This window comes from Haliotis rubra, unplaced genomic scaffold, assembly GCF_003918875.1.
Source record: "Haliotis rubra isolate DU_JTF1 unplaced genomic scaffold, ASM391887v1 Scf291, whole genome shotgun sequence".
In the NCBI taxonomy this organism is placed as follows: Eukaryota; Metazoa; Mollusca; class Gastropoda; order Lepetellida; family Haliotidae; genus Haliotis; species Haliotis rubra.
In genome coordinates, this window is record NW_025766959.1 from 637,898 (window position 1) to 657,688 (window position 19,791).

The 19,791-nt window shown below is 40.1% G+C and overlaps 1 long non-coding RNA gene across 2 annotated transcripts in view; it reads left to right on the plus strand.

Annotated features, from left to right (window-relative positions):
- Positions 1–19,791, plus strand: part of LOC124281976 — a 29,390-nt gene continuing 9,599 nt past the window's right edge. For both annotated transcript variants that reach the window (XR_006900012.1, XR_006900013.1), the window contains exon 1: positions 1–234. This is a non-coding gene — a long non-coding RNA (uncharacterized LOC124281976). The remainder of the gene's footprint in view (positions 235–19,791) is intronic.

Genomic DNA, 19,791 nt, shown 5'->3' on the forward strand with positions numbered 1-19,791 from the left:
AGTTAATGGAAGCAGATGTGTTGTATATTTGTTAGCTGTGTTACAGACTAATTTCAACAAACTGGTGACAACATGAGCTTTGACCAAGTTTATGCAGTTAAAGGTCCATCAGTTGCTCTTTTGGAAACTTTGGTTCGTGAAGAGAGGAGGCTGTCAACGAAAATGATATGTTTTTGTCAACGGGATACTTTGCCTGTGTGTAGACTTCCATGGAACGCTGGACACAGAGATAAGGTAAGTGCTGGGATATTTACAAGCGGAATGAAACACTCTGGTTATGACCACATAATGTATATACCGGTAATGTTTAGGTTGATATTAACTATAGAGTAGTACTATACTGAGCGACTGAACTGTGTTGAAATTTGTCGTTAGATGTTTAGCCCCCATCAGCTGACTGAAAGGCTTGGGTGGTGAGGCTATGTGACGGCATGTTTAAACACCGGATTCATACAGGTGGGATATTTCTGAATAGGGCGTAAACTAGAAAAGAAATACCCAATGGTACATGTTTGGGTTAGAACAGGACCATGATAAATAATTTGTGTGTTTGTTTAAAGAAGTTTGCATTTAGCTATATAAATATTCGTATCAGCTTCGCTTGATATTACATAAAAACTCGTGCCTAAAATGGTGCAAGTCAATATTCATTGCAGTAATGTTTGTTTTGACGATCATTATACTGCCCTACCATTCCTGGGAACGGTTTGAAAAGAACGAACGGGGTAATGCGCGATTCTAAAGTGTATAATGGGGAGACAAACAGAAGTCGTACCTGTCCACGGTGTGTTATGACCGATGGTGACTTTGTCTATATGTTCTATGAGTATATATGCGACAGCCGTGAAGTTAAGCTCCATTTAAATGCACGGACGTATGATCTTGCTAACTTGCTAAATATCTTTACGTATCAGGATGCAAGATAACTAAACAAACATTGAATATGATATCGAATATGTACCATGTATTCATGGATGGGCTAAAATATACATTTTAATTGTGACACCTGGAATATATTTCCCTCATATATCAATATAGCAATATAAGGATATATGTACAACTAGAATCAACAAGAATTGTACATATGTAACTATTTTGAAAAATGCAGATTCCAATGATTGAAAGATCGTTCATTCCTTATGAGACTAACAGTTAGCAGCTGGTTTGCTTGTTTCTTCTGGTTTAATTAGCAAATTAACACAAAATGCGTGTTTATCTAATGAATTTATGCTTCTGCATTAAAGCCAGTTATATCTAAAAATCAACAAAAACTGCAATATTTCTAAGTAAATCATGGAGCACCAACATACGATTTGTACAATCAGTAAAATTAGTAGAGATAGATAAATACAATCAGTAAAATTAGTAGAGATAGATAGATACAATCAGTAAAATTATTAGAGATAGATAGATACAATCAGTAAAACTAGTAGAGATAGAATGATAGATAGATAGATACATCATACAAGTATAGTTGAAAAGTCTTCGTGAGTCCAATTTAGTCTTTATATCAAAATATAGGAATTTCTTGTACGCTTCAGTGAATATTCAAGAAATGTTTGATACAGTTTATATTCGCGAAATGTCCAACATGGGAGGAAGTAAAAATTACACCATAGTGTGAATATCGTTGTGTATTGTCACTTAAATGAGGTCTTCAACACCAACACACCTCCCACATTTATCTGACACACTATATCAGATCTAGAATACCTTTAAGACACTTTAAACACAACTGACACATTTTAGAGCTGAACCTGTGCATTTTGCGACGTAATTTGTAATTCCGTACTTTGCCTTCGAACAGGACTGCTTCACTACGATTTCCTCCGATACGATGCTGACAAATGGATACAAGATCTAATGTACTTACTCATGCAAGTGATAATTACATTAAAGCGTTTCGAACTGGTCCATAAAGAAACAAAAAACAATTCAGTTTTCACAGGAAGAATTTATTACAATAATTCACTGTTACATATTTGACAACAGGCGTACATCAGCTGTTGAGATTTTATTGATGATGACTCCTTGTGATGTTTCTCCAGCGCGTGCAGGACTAATTGTCGCCTACCTGTGGACAGAAGGAAAAATATAAGTTACTGCAATTGTGATGCAATAACGAGTAAATAATATGTCTACAGATACTGACCAATGTCAAAATTATACCGGTATTTAAGTCTTAATTAACATAAAAACTCGTGTTTGTACCCGATGGTGCATGTTATTAACATCATATGTACTTATAGGCCGATTGCTTTTTGAAATATGAAAGTAAATTTATAGCTAATAATATATATGTATTACAATAAGTGAATAAAATAATGATAAAATCATGTCAATATCCCTATTAACATGCGAATGATTTTTATCAGGATATGCCGATCTAATGTGGTGCGAATTAGGACCGACTACTCTGGTATTACATGCTGGTTACTCAGGTGGGTAATGACGTGTTGAGTGACTGTGCAGTTGCCTGGACATGGTGATCGTGGGTTCGAATCTGGATTGGCCTTGGTTTTACCCCATGACTCTCTCAGCACCACACCCGTGCTTGTAGATTTCACCGAAAAGGTAGACACCTAGAACTTCATCACCCTGGACTTTCTCCTTACACGCCCGCATGTTACCAGATACTGTTCAAAGCGAGCTTAAACCAACTCATTCACTCAGTCATGTGACATACAAAAGAGCTCCTCTTAGGGTGGGTTTTAAATCATATCATGTATTTCTGTACGATATTTATCAACCTTATTCATCAGTACCAGAACAGAACTAATGGGTCGGACCATACTCGAACTGATCATGGTTGGGGGAGTCGGCTGCAGGCTCCAAGGACTGCAAGCGCAAACTGAGGTTATTTACCGACAGTATAAACCTTTGACAAATCGGTCCTGTTCCCTGTATCATTTTCGTTGAGAAAGTAATGAGTTAGAATCCACATATCCGTCTTGTGATGAGTCTGATGTAATTTATGCAAACAGTAAGCGTTGCTTGCGGGTTTTTATAAGATATCTATGAAGAAACAAAAGACGTGCATCCTATAACAAAAGAAAATACAATGCAGCTGGAAAGTCAGGACAATAATGGGTATTAAATATTGATTAGTTACGGTGTAAGTAAAAAACCCTTGTCCCATAATGCCTAAATGTTTTACTAATATTAGCGTTTAAACAGCGTTTATTTCTAAGAAATAGACAAAACAAAAAATGTCCGCATGATCCGAAAAGTATATAAACTTCCGAAAGGTTAAAAACCCAGGAGGTTATCCATACAGTTGTTATCTATGATTCGGTGCTAGTCATGATGTATGACACAACGTCCAAGGTAGCAGGATGTCACTCTAAGCGTCCATCTTGACACCACACACTTTGCACAGAAATCCAAGAGGAACACTGAAGAATTCAAGAGTTTGCAAGATGTCACTTTAAGCGTCCACCTTGACACAGAACTCTCCTCTCAAGAATCCAGACACACGTGACAGGAAAACTCGAACTGGGGACTGGGTCGGGGTGTCGTCATCATCGATGTTGATATCGACGAAGTGATGGGCATTACGGGGAAACGGGTTAGAGAGAGGGGCAGGGAGATAGGTGGGTAGGGTGGGAAGCTCCGACATGGGTTCAAGGATGGTCATGGATCTTCCAGTAGGACGCTGAGAAGGAAGGAGAGAATGGCATGGAGATAGTGACAGAACTTTGAAGGTGGAAGTAGAGAAAGAGGATGGGATATATTGGAAAGAAAATGATAAGGTAAACCTTATGATATTAGAATAAAATGTTAGTCTTAAAGAGGAGTGGTTATTACTACAGGTATATATTAGAGACTGAATCAATGGTAAGAGTTACTTTACCAACATACACCATAGGCTAAATCTATGATAAGAGTTATATCAGTAACACATTAAATAGTTGAGTCACTCATGAAATACAAGACACACAGTTTCAGTTCTCTCAGTGACTCTGTAAATTATTGAATCCTTAAGACACCCAACTGCATGGAGGTACTGGATTGCAGTCTTCTGTCTCCTCTGCAGCTGATCTTTCACTCTCTGGAGTCTGTTCTCTGTCTCGGTAGACACGCTTCTGTGTAGGGGGGTGCAGCTCTTAGGCCGATCTGGGCAATCTTGGTCCGCTCAACATTCTCAATCCCAGCGATCAAGTCAATGAATTTGTATAAGTTCGGGTGGCGACATGGCAGGGAACGGTTCATCCGTGAATGAAATCCTTCCAAACTGTTATTGGTTCATGGGCCAACTGTGGTTCCACAGTCCTATTGGAAACAAGGCGTCGTAGTCTACTCATGTTGACATAACATAGTCGTTGAACTCGTCAGCTCTTGCTATTTCTGGTGTTGCATTCATCGACTCCAGCCAGATGTCTTGAACCAGATTTGCAGAAAGAAGGGGAAGACCAGCGGCTCTGCGAATCCATATCTGTACATAGGGTCTTCACTGTATGGGACGGACAAACCAAGAGCTTGTGTCTTTCGCCAGATCGCTTGAGTGCAATGGAAGAAACATCCAGACTCATGAACATTTGGAAATTCAAGTTCAACTGCTTGAATGGCAGGCTTTTCTAAGTCTGTCTGAATGCTAGCACGGGATAACTGTCGATGAAAGATTTCTTCCACCGATGTTTTCAGCTTGCTGATCCAAGTTTGGCATGAAGTATGTACAGCTGGTTCCAGAGAAGTGGAGCTGCAGAAAAAGTCCCATCCATATAAATGGCATCAGCTGACTGGAGGGCAGCAAGCTGTTCATCTGTAGAGAAGACCACCACCTTGTGTTCATCACCATCTGTAAACCACAGGAATCGGTGGCCATCTCTAGTTTGTGTCCAAAGATCTTCTATAACATTAGTCCTGGCTGCTGGCAGTCGGGGGATGGTTGCGCGCCTGTGTCTGTACAAGCCGCTTCTAACGCTGGAAAAAGAAGGGAGCTGCTGAACTTGATCCAGTGGGAGTTGGCCTATCTCTTTATTGTATATCACTTGGACAGGAGGTGTTTCTTCCCGAGCTCTCTTCCTCAAATTGCTGACAAACTTTACTGATGTTTCATCTGATGGGGGATGACAGTGCTCGGAGGTATTCCTCGGGTAATCTCCAACTGTTGTGCACTTGCCACGGCATGTCTTAATTATACACTTCCAGTGGACTGATTCGCCTCTAGTGACATTCTTCTGGTAACGGAAACTGTCAAGTAGCACCTGAGGTTTACCTTTCTGACAATATACCTTTACCTCTACTCCAATATACTAAGAATACAAGAACATTCACTAACTACAATATACCCTTCTCTCTTAAGTCCTTTACTTTCTGCTTTTTAGATTATCTTTACAACTTAAAGGAGAATACTAGACAATTGCAATAATTTGCTGGGTGAAAGATAAAGTCATCAGAAACATGTACCCCAATTTTTATTTAAAAATAATGGTTTATTATGTTTTAATCGCGAAAACAGTTTCTGTTTTCTAAGCTTCGGCCCCCCCTTCGGCCCCCTCGGGTGTTTCCGTAATAGGCGGAATACGAGTACGTCTTTTGTGTTTTTATTGCTATTTTACAAACTTTTTGCTCAGTTTTAATCACGGAAGGTGACTTTTAGAATATCCTTTACAATATATCAAAAGTTTCGTTTTTGTTCGTATTCCCCTTTAAGGTACTTGTCAATTAGACTGTATCAAGGTACTCGACAGATTTGATTTTAAGCATGTAGTTCTTCTGGGATACCTGATGGGCTGTGCTCAATACATGCCATGGGGGCGCCTTTACTCAGATGATTAATCCCTAAATAATCCCTGTAGTTAATTTGGGATGTACATGTAGTTCAAATGAGATGCAGTTCTTATGGGAGTAAACCTGCCAGGGAAGATGCGTGCCCTGTTACACACCTTCGGTCATCGGTTGTGATGTCATGTAAACATTGTTTAACATTGATGGTACTTTCTTTGAGGTGAAGGTTGGGCTTATCGTAATAATTCTATTGTTCTTGGTGTGAATATCAGCATTCTGAAAAAAACCTTGTTGAGTTTCAAATATGCTTGAATGTGTTGCTAATAAATTATCTGCACTGTAATAAATATATGGATCAATGTGATGTTGTGGTGGAGACTCGTAAAGTTCGGAACGTTTTTCTATCTAGAACACATTCGTCGTGTCCCATTGGTTGGACTACTATTTACTTTGTTTATTGTTCGTTTATATCAATGTATGTGGCAGTTTCTCTACTGTATGATATTTCCTTATGAAATTCTCAAGATTTAGCAAAAAACACAGTTTCAACAATTGGTACTGAGACTGGATGCTCTAACAGCTTTAAAACTTTCAAAAGTCAATCAGTCGATGTGTTTCCAAAGTTTTCCGAATTGTGTGATTAGGCCACAGAGGGTTTTTTCCCATTCTGTTTTGTTGCAACATGCGGGACTCGTTCATAATCCTCGAACATGTGTTGTGGTCTAAATTTTCCCCAGCGATTATGCCAGGCAATAGTTGTGAAAACTGACTACATAAGGCAAGACCTGAATTACGGTTCGCCCAGTTTATGTTTCTACGTTTGTCAGCACTATATCCACACTCGTGGGTTTCACATAAGTGTTAAACGTCTCATACCTGCATCAGTTCCACTTACCTCCCACATTCATCTGGCCAGCTATATCAGATCTTAAATACCGTGAAAAATACACAACTCCCACATTTTAGAGCTGACCCTGTGCATTTTGCGACCTAATTCCGTTAAAAGTCATGGCGTGATTTTTCAGATTGTTTTCGCTCCAGGCGTTTAACTGCAAATGGTATAATAGCGAGAACTGTACAAATGTATACTAAAAATGAGAGTATAAGTATCAAATTTATCAATCCACGAATTTGTACTAAAGTTTTAAGACAAATCGTTTGTTCACAGAAATAATGCTGAATGTTGTCTCACCCATTCAGTCTGCCTAGTCCCTCATTGAACACTAATACCATTTAAACACCAGCTTGTTGTTAGTCATTTTTCATTTATGGGAAACAGTTCCAGTGTAAATGACTGCAACACTTCAGGATTTCCTCCTACACGACGCTGACAAATAGACACAAGATCTAATTCACTCACTCATACAAGTGATCATTACATCAAAGCATTTCGAACCGAGCCATAGAGAAAAAAAAAACTGTTCATTTTTCATAGTGACATTTTATTACAATAATTATACTAGTACATATTTGACATATCAGCTGGAGATATTCTGTTTGATGATGGCTGCTCGTGATGAATCTAGCGAGAGCAGGGCTACCGGTCACCTACCTGTGGGCAGAAGAAGTATAAATAACATTAACTATGATACAGTAATGGGCAGATAGCAAGTTAACAGATACTGGTCAATGGCAACTTTCTCAAAAGTCTAATTTTGTCGTTTGAAATTTATACAGCTTTATAATATATTTCTGAACTGACCGCCAGAAGGTTCAGAAGTCCTTGGCTCGAGCCAGTCAGTTTGTGGGAATTCCAGGACAGAACTGTTCTGTTTAAGCTGTACCTACTGGATCAGGTGATCATGCTGGTTAACGGAGTTGATTGCGTGTCATCATACTCCAGTGGCGTGAACGATGCTCATAATATCAATCACAGCAATAGTTCTATTTGGTCCAGACAAGATTATTTAATGACCGCCCTGATATTGCTGCAATGTTGTCTCTGCTGTCTCTGTGACAAAACCAAAAATTAAACGTTATTAAACGTTCTACACCCATTCACTGGCTGCCGAAAGCAATTTGATACGAGTTTGTAAATATTTATGCAAATGCTTCGTATTTATACCGACATTTAAATCTTAATTAACATAAAAACTCATGTTTGTGTCCGATGCGGATGGTACATGTTATTAACATCATACAAAGATTTCCTACAAACCGATAGCTTTATGAAATATGAAAGTTTATGTTATTGCTTAAATGACAGACATTTAAGTAAACGATTAGTAATAGCAAGTTTGTGTTCTACCTAGGACATCAAATGCACCTGGAGCATAGGACCAATTACTCTGGTATCACATGCTTGTTGCGATGGTGGGTGTTGTATAGGGGGGATACAACAGGTGGGCAAGGAGGTGTTTGGTGACTGTGCTGTTGCCTGGACCTGATGATCGTGTGTTCAAGTCCTGGATTCGCCTTGGTTTTAGCCCATGACTCTATCAGAACCACCCCCCTGCGCGTGGATTCCAACGAAATGGTAGATGTGTTTGAGCTGCAACACTCCTGACTTTCCCCTTACAGGGAACAGACACGCCCACGCGTGAGGGAAATACTGTTGGAAGCGGCCCTAAACCAACTCTTTCACTTCTGTTCTTGTGACATGCAAAAGGGGCTCTTCTAGGATGGTCTCCAAATCATTTTATTACTTCTACTCGGTATTAATCAACCTTATTCATCAGTACTAGGACAGAACTAATGGGTCGCGTCATACTCAAACTGATCATGGTTAGGGGAGTTGGCTACAGGTTCCAGGGGCCACAAGCACACAAACTGAGCTTAGTACTACAGATAAGTATAAACCTCAGGTTGTTATATACAAGATAACTGTGCGTAAATGGACCCTGTTCCCTGTATCATATTCGTTGAAATAGTAATGAGTCAGAATCCACTTATCTGTATTGTGATGAGTCTAATGTAATTTATGCAAACAGTAAGTGTTGATTGTGGTTTTATACAAATATATCTATTAAGAAACAGAAGATGTGTACCCTATAACAAAAGAAAAAAAACAATGGAGCTAGAAGGTCAGAACAATATATTATATTTACTATTGAATAGTATTGCTATGAGTAAACACTTTGTCCCAAAATGCCAAAATGTGTAACTCGTATTCGCATTTAAACAGCCCACATTTCTACAACAAATCGAAAAAACACAAAATGTCCGAATGATCCGAAAAGTATATAAACTTCCGAAAGGTCCAAAACTGCAAAAGGTGGTCCGTACATTTGTTATCTAAGATTCAGTGCAGGAGGTAGCAAGATGTCACTCTAATCGTCTATCTGGACACCACACACTTTCCACACGAATCCAAGAAGTAGTAAGATGCCACTCTAAGCGTCCATCTTAACACAGAACACTCTCCTCAAGAATTTAAGAGTTTGCACGATGTCACTCTAAGTGTCCATCTTGACTCGGAACACTCTCCTCAAGAATCCAGACACACGTGACAGGAAGACTCGAACTGGGGACTGGGTCGGGGTGTCGTCATCATCGAGGTTGATATCAACGAAGTGAGGGGCATCACGGAGAACCGGGGTAGAGAGAGGGGCAGGGAGATAGGTGGGTGGGAAGCTCAGACAGGGGTTCAAGGATGGTCATGGATCTTCCAGTAGGACGCTGAGGGGGAAGGAGAGAAGGGCATGAAGAGAGTCACAGAAGGTGGAAGTAGAGAAAGAGGTTGGGGTGTATTGGAAAGAAAATGATTAAATAGAGCTGATGATATTAAAAAAAACTTATTGTTCAAGAGGTGCGGTTAGTATACTAGCAGGTATATATCAGTCTAAGTCAATAGTAAGAGTTGTGTTCTTAATAGTTTACACTCAGGAAATACACGACACACAATTACAGTTTTACACTAACTCAAGTGAGTTACTCATTCCCTAAGACACCCACTTGGCGAGGAGGGGCCCAGATGTCAAAGTTCAAAGGGAACCTGATCAGGAGGTCAAGCGCTGTCCGGGAAACATGGGAACATTTAAGACATTTCTATTTTAATAACAGCAACAATTTAACAATATCTATGATATGTGTATTTTTTAAATGATATCAGGAACTAAACTACTAATATCAAATAAAGACCTGACTATGACTTTATGTTTTAAACCAATGAAAAATATCAGCAATCCTTTTCAAAATATCATTAATAAGCTCCGTCATATCCTTAAAGTATTTTGTGGTATCATTAATTTTGATGCATATATGTATAACTATAAACCTTTCAAATTTTTCTACTTAATCTAAGATATATTCCATTCAGATAAAGTTTTCTGAAATTAGTTTCAAGATACCATTAAGACAACTGAAATTAGTGATTTCATCATGAATGTGAAAAGGGCTTGCCATGCACCTACACATACACAAACACACATACACTGAAAGCAGAACATGTCATGTCTTGGTGTTGCCTTGGCATAGAGTACAACCAGAAATTATTGAGAATTTAAAGATTGTAATTTTTTATATTTTTTTCACTCATTACTCACGTATGTGTGAAGCCCATTTCTGGTGTCCCCTGCCGCGATGTTGCTGGAATATTGCTAAAAGCGGCGTAAAACCAAACTCAGTCAGTCAGTCAGTCATTACTCACGTAATGTGAATATTAGCAGAGCATAACTCCAGATTCAAAGACAGGTGAACAGTTAGTATTTTGTCAAGTCACCATCGGCAGCAATGCAGGCTTCTATGCCGCGGGGCATACTACTGATCAAAGAAGTAACAGAAAGTCGTGGTCCATGCTGTCCCCATATCGGACCACCTCTTCTTTCATTTCAGCAATATTTGTCAGATTTTTCGTATTGACACTTTCCTTCACAAGTCCCCAAACATTTTCTATTGGATTTAGGTCAGGGCTATAGCTTGGCCAATCTAATAATGTCATATCTTGGGTCCGAAACCAGGCCTGTGAATGCTTTGAACGATATTTTGGGTTGTTGTCCTGCTGGAAAATCATTTCCATAAAACACGTGAGCAGATGGAAGTAAATGTCCCTCGCGAATATCTGTGTACCGCTCACTGTTAATATTCCCTTCAAATACACAGAGGGGCGTTGCCCCTAACACAGATATGCCACCCCACACGTTAAATTTCGGACTGTACTTTGGGCGCTGATACAAAGGTTTTCAGTTTGTTTGGTCCAGAATTTCAGTGTATTAGGAAACAGCCACACAGAACTTTCATCTGAGAAAATCACATTGTCCCAGTTAAAATTTCTATGCTGTAAGCACCAGTTCAACCTTCGCTCCTTTTGTTCAGGTTTCATGATAGGTGATGGAATTCCTCGACTTTTCTGCCAACCCATTGCATGCAGCTCAGTTCTAATTGTCTCCTTACAGCCAGCCACAGTTCCTCTATTAATCATATCCAGCCTTAAGTTTTCTAAACTCCTTCGTTTGTTTTTAGAAACAAGAATACCAAGCCGCCTCCTGTCACCGACAGTCAATTTTCTGGGCCTACCTGCGCCTCCCTGGTGCTCAATGCCATATCCATTTGCAACATTTTTCAAAACACGATAAACAGTGGACGAAGGGATGCCTGTTCTACTTGAAGTCACTTTAGCTGATCTGATGTCCTTGTTATAATACTCTAAAATCAACTTCCTCTTCTCTAAATCATCCATACTGAGGATCACTGAAAATGTCTGCTAGCAAGTAAACAAAGGGGGATAACTCTTCACAAACTAATGTAAAAGGATTAACGGAGTTGTCTCTCTTGAATGAAACCAAGCACTTGATAGCTGGTCAAGGTTGTTTATACTAGAAATCCAATTAAACATATTCATAAAATTCTCAATAATTTCTGGTCATACTATATGTACCAGCATGTGTACATAACCCAGCGTTAAAACAGCATACTTTTACATTCAATACGTCTGTGTTGTCATATATACTAAAAAGTTAACATAATTCCAAGTAGGTTTGTGTACAGTGAGCTGGGACAATATCTGCCACTCTATTAAATCAATGTCTTCTCTTTCTCTTCTCTGATGATCTTGTATTGTCTTCTTTAGTTGAAATGTTTTAGTTTTACATGCTAGTTGCTATCTGTGATACTCTAGTGTTTTTACTGTCCATGGTCGACAGGTTTTACTCTTCAAAATGTTGTCAGTTTTTATTGTATGAATTGTTTTCGTCACGATAGCCATATCGCCGGTGCGTTAAATATTAACTCACTCACTCACTCTTCTCTGATGATCACCTAGACCCTCCACAAAAAAAGTTTTAATTGTTTAAAATAACTTACATGTGATCCGTTTTGGGCCCTAATGCTCAGGAAAACTTTTCTAGTGGTGATTACAGATATGAGCTATCTATTGTATTCATTCCCAAAATACTACTCAGTGAATTCTGTTGATATTAGTAATGTTTTTTTCCATATTCTTTGCTTTGTCATTTTCACTGACTATTGGGCAGCTGTGACAGCCAAGCACTCATAAAAGCATCATGACAGTGACTGTTGGTTGGTACCAACGTTAGTTGGTTGGTGCCAGTTGTTAAAATGTTCCAGTTACATTTTCAATTTGAGAATCCCATGTTTATAGATCTAATGGGCGAGAGAAACACTTTATAAGCTATATCTTATTAGTAATATATTTAAACATTACAAGTGGAAATCAATAAGCTTAATAACCTTTGATGAAAACATTATTAGGAAACTTAAAGTAGAATAGATGTTATTTAATCACCAATTCCGGGTATAAAGGCTTATTCTGAAAACAATTTACCATTATATCTATGGAAAACACAGTTGGTATGGGAGTGGGTTAGTTAATTTTGGTTCAGTATCCTGGAAAAATCATTTGTAAAAAAAATTGGGTACATAAACTGCGTATTCTGAAAGTAGCTTATCATTAGCACTGTTGGGAAAGTAATGGTGTAGGGTCGTTTGGAACTTGTGTGGTCGAACCACCTCTTAACTTAGTTAAGTCCAATTGGACCACAATAATCCCTGAGAAACAGAACATTCGGAACATTTGAAGTTGAGATGATGATAGTTCCAATGCGCCTACCAAGCAAAAAAATATATTTTCAGACGTCATACGTTTTCCGACGGCTAGGCAGTGTTTACTCCCGCTATAAAGAGGCGGGTTGCGTCACACGGCCATTGTAAATACTCGGATGATAGATCTAAGATAAGCTTATCTCTAATGTGTTGGTGAAATGTTTCACAATTGTTCATGCGATAATAGAAACAATCAATACATCAAAAATATAATTCAGAGGGCAAACCAACGACTAGCTACTGGACGATTCACATCCGAAAAGATCAGACCATGACACACCCAGTAGGTATTACAACTTACTGAACCGCAAAAGAAACGCAAGTTCATTTAGAAATGTCAATATTTCTGAATCTATGGAACAAACAATCTTAACACTACGAAAAAACAACAGACAAGTGATTGTTGAAGAAATGAGTCGTGATCTCTGGTAAAAAACAACACTCAAGTTTACTGTAAAAGCATATGTTATCACTCCACCCTCACACACCAAAAATGTCACGAAACAGTGTGTCAATCAGGGGCGCGTGTGACCACCATTGGCTGCAATGCAGGCAGCACAACGACGTCTCATCGAGTCAACAAGTTTCTGAAAGAAGGTTTGGGGAATTTGATTCCATTCCCTGACCAATCTGGCTTCCAAAACTCTAAGGTTTTGAGGTTGAGCAGCTGTCTGTATCCGTCTACCAATTTCATCCCACACATGCTCGTTTGGTGCCATATGCGGGGACTGAGAGGGCCAGGGCTGTACAGCAATGTTGTTCCCTCTGAGGAAGTCCATAGAGACCCGTGCAGTGTGGGGACGAGCATTGTCCTGCTGGAACGTCCGGAGCTGAGGTTGGGCCTGGAAGAGCGGTACAACGTGGTGTTGAAGGACCTGGTCTCTGTAGACTACAGCAGTCACACGTTGACGAAACACGTGTAAACGTGTTCTGTGGTGGTAGCTGAAGCCACCCCATACCATGAGACTCCCACCTCCCTACCGGTCAGCTTCCACAACACACCAGTTGACGTACCATTCATTACGTCGTCTCCATACACGTAATCGGCCATCGGCGTGGGGCAAGTTGAATCTGGACTCATCAGAAAACAACACTTGTTGCCATTGTTGACGTCGCCAACGCTGGTGTTGTCGCGCCCACTGTAAACGATTTTGGCGGTGACGTTGCGTCAGAATCGGTCCGACGTAAGGACGGCGACATCTGATCCCTGCTGCCCTCAGACGACGACGAACAGTGTCTGCAGAGATGGGACGTTGTGGCCCTTGAATGGTTGCAGCTGTCTGTGTTGCTCGTTGCTGTCGGTTACGCAGATGAGTAACCCGGATGTGACGATCTTGCGCTGGCGTTGTTACCCTGGGACGTCCTGAACGTGGTCGGTCTCGAACATTACCGGTTTGACGATACCTTGCGGATAGTCTTGTGATTGTTGTCACGTGACATCTGAAGTGCCTGGCCACTGCAGTTCGTGTGGATCCGGTCTGCAACATTCCAACGGCGATTCCTCGTTGCTGTTCAGTTAGACGTGGCATGTTTTCTCCGCGTTGTCACAATCAATTTTGTGTTCTATGGTGTTTTTTTAATGACCTGCCTTATAAAGCTTCAAATTGGAGTGAAATGCACGCATTTTTGTGTGAAACACAAAAAACTTCATGCAACAAACACGAAAAACATGAAAATGATTGCGTTTGGGCGATATGGTCAAGAATAAGGGGCAACAACGACAAAACCATCTTCGAATGCTTGGTTCTATAATGGTATACTTTGCTGTCCGAAAAGGAATGCATGTGGAACGTATGTTTTGAAAATAGTAACTTGCGTTTCTTTTGCAGTTCAGTATATATCCACACTGATAGACAAACCTAAACGCTCACTTATTGACAAGTCGATATGCTGCTGTTGTTTGTTTACAGAATGAAACGTTAAAAGATATCTGTATAACAGAGTGAAAAATATCTTAAAGCAAAAAATGGCCATTTGTGATCACAGTTTGAGAAGTTTCTTCTTTTCTGTTTCATGGTACAGATAAAACCGTTATAAAAGAAAGTAAGAGGTCAAAATAACTATCGTATAAATATAGAAGTACCTTGCGTGTATGAACTCATGGTGATAACGACCGGAGATGGGCAGACTGTGAGACAAAATGCAGGAGGAATACAGCAGGAAAACAGCAGTGTGATAACGACAATATGGCGGTATCAATAGTGTCGTCATAGCGACGTCATAAATCTCGCGAAACTATCATACTATCACGTGACGTTAACAACATGACTGGTTTTCTTCCTTCTCTACGCACGTCAGGATCCTAGCCGTGTGTCCATCTGTCACATGTGCTGAAGGGGTCGTTGTCGGCACTGGGTACCACTGGTATGTACCCCAGGTACGTTTCTGTATACAGAAATGTACACCAGCCAAAATCTGAATTCAGAAACGTACCCTAGGACGAGTCCATTCCGCACCATTTTGTTGCTCGGAACTGCCATACTATTGTTATGTAAGAAACGACGACTATTTCGCGATGCACATCATCATCATCATCATCATCACATGGGACACAGTCACAGTACTTTGTCCAAGTTTTTACCGCACGTTGCTGTACTCGCAACTAGGTGTTTGCACGTGTTGTATCACTCGTAATGAGGCGAGGGAGTCCATGTTTCGGTTTGAGGTAGGGGAATATGTACCGTAAGGGTACCGGGTACGTTTAACTTTATGTAGGGTACATGCCATATACGTTTCAGTCAATGTACTGCGTTAATCGGAGCAGCTGTTGAAAAAAAGAACGCTCATGGGAAATGAATATATGTAATTTTGATAGTAACAAATAAACACATTTAAAATGAAACGGAGCACCAGTCTGAGGGGAAATTTCTGACGGAATCTAGACTTGCTTCATTTAGGATTTAAGGAGTGCAGGGAGAGCTAGACAGTAGGGAAAATAATGTTGTTCAGGGACTGTGAGACAGACTAGGGAAATGCGCTTACGTTCCAGTATGAGAACACATTTCTAATGCAAGGATAATTGTTGCGGCATTGGAAACGAGTGTAGTTGTCGTTTGATTGTCGAAAACTTGCTGATGTAGCGTAAAATGTAAACTTATTAACTGAGGAGATATTCCACAGAGCCTTTTTTATTTCTCCGTCACAGAACAAGTATGAAATATATATTATGAGCGCTTCACTTGTCTTCATTACCGCAAGACGAACATAGGATCAGAGTGACTTCCCCTTATTCATAAAATCTTGGATTCCCATGTCCTGCTACCAGCGAAGCAACGTCTTTGGATGTCCTGTTGATATTTGAAATGAATTAAAATGAAAAACGTACCGATGAATTTCACTTTAAACAAGAAAGTAAATCGAATAAAGTGAAATTAAGATTGCGTATCCTCATAAGTTTACCTTGCCAACTGAACATATAAATATCAGAATTATTAAACTTAGTATAAAAGTTGTTTAACAAACGATCATAGTTTCAAATCGTTATTATTAGTTTTGTATTACAAGGGTGTATGCACATTAAATGAAACACCGAGAACAGTTAGGGTTGGTCTAAGTTAACGCTCATCACGTACCGCACGTGCATTTGTTTCAGTGTTCCAACTACTTCGCTTACCCACTTGTAATAAAAACCAATAATAGCCATTTGAATCTATGGTCGTTTGATACCCGTAAAGGTCCGGGTTAGCATGAACCTTCAGTAACCCATGCTTGTCGTAAGAGGCGAATAATGGGATCGGGTGGTCAGGCTCGCAGGCTTGGTTGACACATGTCATCGGTTCCCAATTGCGCAGATCGATGATCATGCTGTTGATCACTGGATTGTCTGGTCCAGACTCGATTATTTACAGACCGCCGCCATATAGCTGGAATATTGCTGAGTGTCGCGTTACAAACCAACCAACCAACTAATATCAACGGTCGACTTAAATGGCTCAGTTAAAGTTTCCAGTACACGTTACACGGTCTGGGCGACCTTGCAGTAGGATTAATTGGCCTAGTTTCCTACTATGATATGCACCAGCCGCCAGTGACCGGAACAGACTACATTCAATTAATCCATTTACACTGTACGATATGTCAGATGCATGGATACGACGGGCTAGCTAATCCATATCACAGAAGTGATGCATGTGTCGATGATGTGTTGCAGTCACGAATATCAGCGCATGCAGGTATCAGAGCCATTGATGGGTGGCTCTAGTACGTGGTACGTTTCATTATGGTAGGGATATAAGCTCCGTCCGTCCGAGATGATGGGGCAGATTTTATGAAAAACCGAGATAGGGAATCCAAATTTGGTATGGGTTTTCAGGACATGATGTTTTCATCCCTTGATGAAGTTCGAAAACGGAAACGTGTTACAATTTGTTACAGAGTTATGACCCTTGTTATGCGTTTCTTGACTTAGTGCACGGTATCCCCAATGGGAACAGATTTTCTCAGAAACCGTTATATAAAGGGAAACCTAATGTGGTATGTATTTTCAGGACACAAATGCCTTGATGGAGTTCAAAATCGGAAACCGTGTTATGATGCTTTACAGAGAACACTGGCGGGGGATACTGATGACCATGTCTTCTTGTTAATAATAATAATAATAATAATAAATGTGAACTTATAATGCGCCTTTTCAATGCACAAGGCCCATGCTCAAAGCGCTAACAAAGTGGGTGGATAGTATACATATATACAATGAGGGACTAGTAGCAAGTCATAATGCAGTGAAAACAGATGAGTCTTGAGAAGTCGTTTGAAGGAATTAAAGTCAACTGCTGATTTAATGGTGATAGGAAGAGAGTTCCAGAGTAGAGGGGCAGAGCAGGCAAAAGATTTCCTTCCAAAAGTTTGCAGTTTGAACCGAGGCACAGAGAGTAGGTTGAGATTCTGAGAACGGAGCTGTCTTTCTGGAGTGTATGGGGTAAGAAGTTCTTTCAAGTATTCTGGGCCTTTGCCATTGAGGCATTTGTAGACAAAACACAATATTTTAAAGTCAATTCTTGATTTAACAGGCAGCCAGTGACATTAATGTACATTGTTGACATTAATGTCAAGACACTTTGCTTACACGACCCTCTCTAGAAATATGTCGTGCATAATTATAATCACCATCATAAAAAAAATCAGAAAATGTGTTCGAAAATGTAGAATGAAATAATTAATGTATGGACTGCTCTGAATGTATTCCATTTACATATTGGAAAATCTTTTCAAACCAAAACAAAATTGTTTAAATTCGAAAACTTACAACGCTGTTTGAGAATTCAGAAAGTTATGAATTGCCTTAGGAATTCGTGAAAATAATGAAAAGCATTTTCACTCTCTGAACCAAAATCGTCGTATGGTTGGGTGTCACAAAGATTTACATGACACAGATCAGATTTCAGTGTGCTACCATGAACATCGTATCCGAGCATGAAGAGTGTTTACTTTTCTGTCACCCTGCAGATATAGCTTTGCTACCATTACAGGAGCCTAAGGGTTTTTTGTTTTTTTTAATAGAATAATACTACCCATCAAAAGTTTAGACCCACTTAAAGCACTCACTATATGTTATGTATATATACTGAACCACAAAAGAAACGTCGTTTTTCAAAACCAAATGCAAAATTTTGTTCTCACAAGGTTGTGTTTTTATTACGATTGTACCGTTTTGTTAATGTTTTTCAATCAAAATTGACAGTTATTACCAACATCAGTGTGTTTTCTGATGAAAAAGCATATCGACCAAACGCACCGAAAAAGTCAGACATGGTAAAAGGTTCCGTATGACATTCGTGAAAATGAAAATGCACGTGCATGTCGTGACATCCCTACTAATGAAAGCGAGTCCTAAACTCGCCTGAAATCATTATGCTTTGACACAACCACCATGCCACGTCTTACGAGAGATCAGAGGAAACAGGTCTTTGGACGATTGCAAGTTGTCCAGACTGCACGGAGGGAAGCCAATCATTTTAATGTTCATGTTAGGACAATCTACCGACTGCAGGAGTGGTATCAGGTGACTTACAGCATCCAAGACCGTCCACGCAGTGAGCGACCTTCAGTAACATCACAACGTCAATACGGACAGATTGTGCGCAACCATCTGCAGGATCGCTTCCCCAGGGCGACGGATACAGCACGACAGACCATTGGGACTCACTACAGACCCATCAGTGCCGATACAGTGCGACGACGTTTGCGCGGAAGAAACCTCTGCTGTCACAGGCCCTATCGTAGTCCTGTCCTTACCGCTCACCACCGCCAAAACCGACTGCAATGGGCAACTCAACATCGAAATTGGTGTTATCGACAATGGAGAAGTGTGCTTTTATCTCATGAAAGCCGATATTGTGTTTCGACAGTGGCAGAGTGAGAGTATGGTGAAGGCGTTGGGAACCGTTTTCCAATGAGTGTATTGTTGAAAGAGACTCGTGGGGTGGTCCAAGCATCATGGTGTGGGGTGCAATTGGTCTGAACCAGATAGCTGGCACTGTGGTGTTCCAGAACTCGGTCCAGGATGAGGAAATGAGGTGACAGCAGCTCGATATATTGACCAGGTCATAAGACCCCACGTTGTACCACATTTTGGACGTTACAGAAATCACATCTTCCAGCAAGACAATGCTCGTTCCCACACTGCCAGAGTAACGTTGCACTTCCTAAGACAACATGGCATTCAAACCCTACAATAGCCTGCACTCAGTCCGGATTTAAGTCCAATAGAACACCTTTGGGGCGAGATTCAAAGAAGACTGAATGACCTCCAACCAAGGCCGACAACTGCGGCTGGACTCCATCAGACATTTCGCAGAGTATGCCTGATACCCAAGGCCTTCATCAACCGGCTAATTCATTCCATGTGCAGACGATACAACGCTTTCATCGATGCCCATAGAGGCCACACACAATACTGACTTTGGGGTATCTTAATGGTACCTTTTATGGTGATTTTGTTTGTGTGAACTCTAAATGTGATTCCCGAAAATGTGTTAACCATATGTGTCAAGTTTGAACTCCATCCTTTGTTTTGATTGTTAATTAGAGTGAATTAAACTGTATGCAAACTCAGAATGGAAC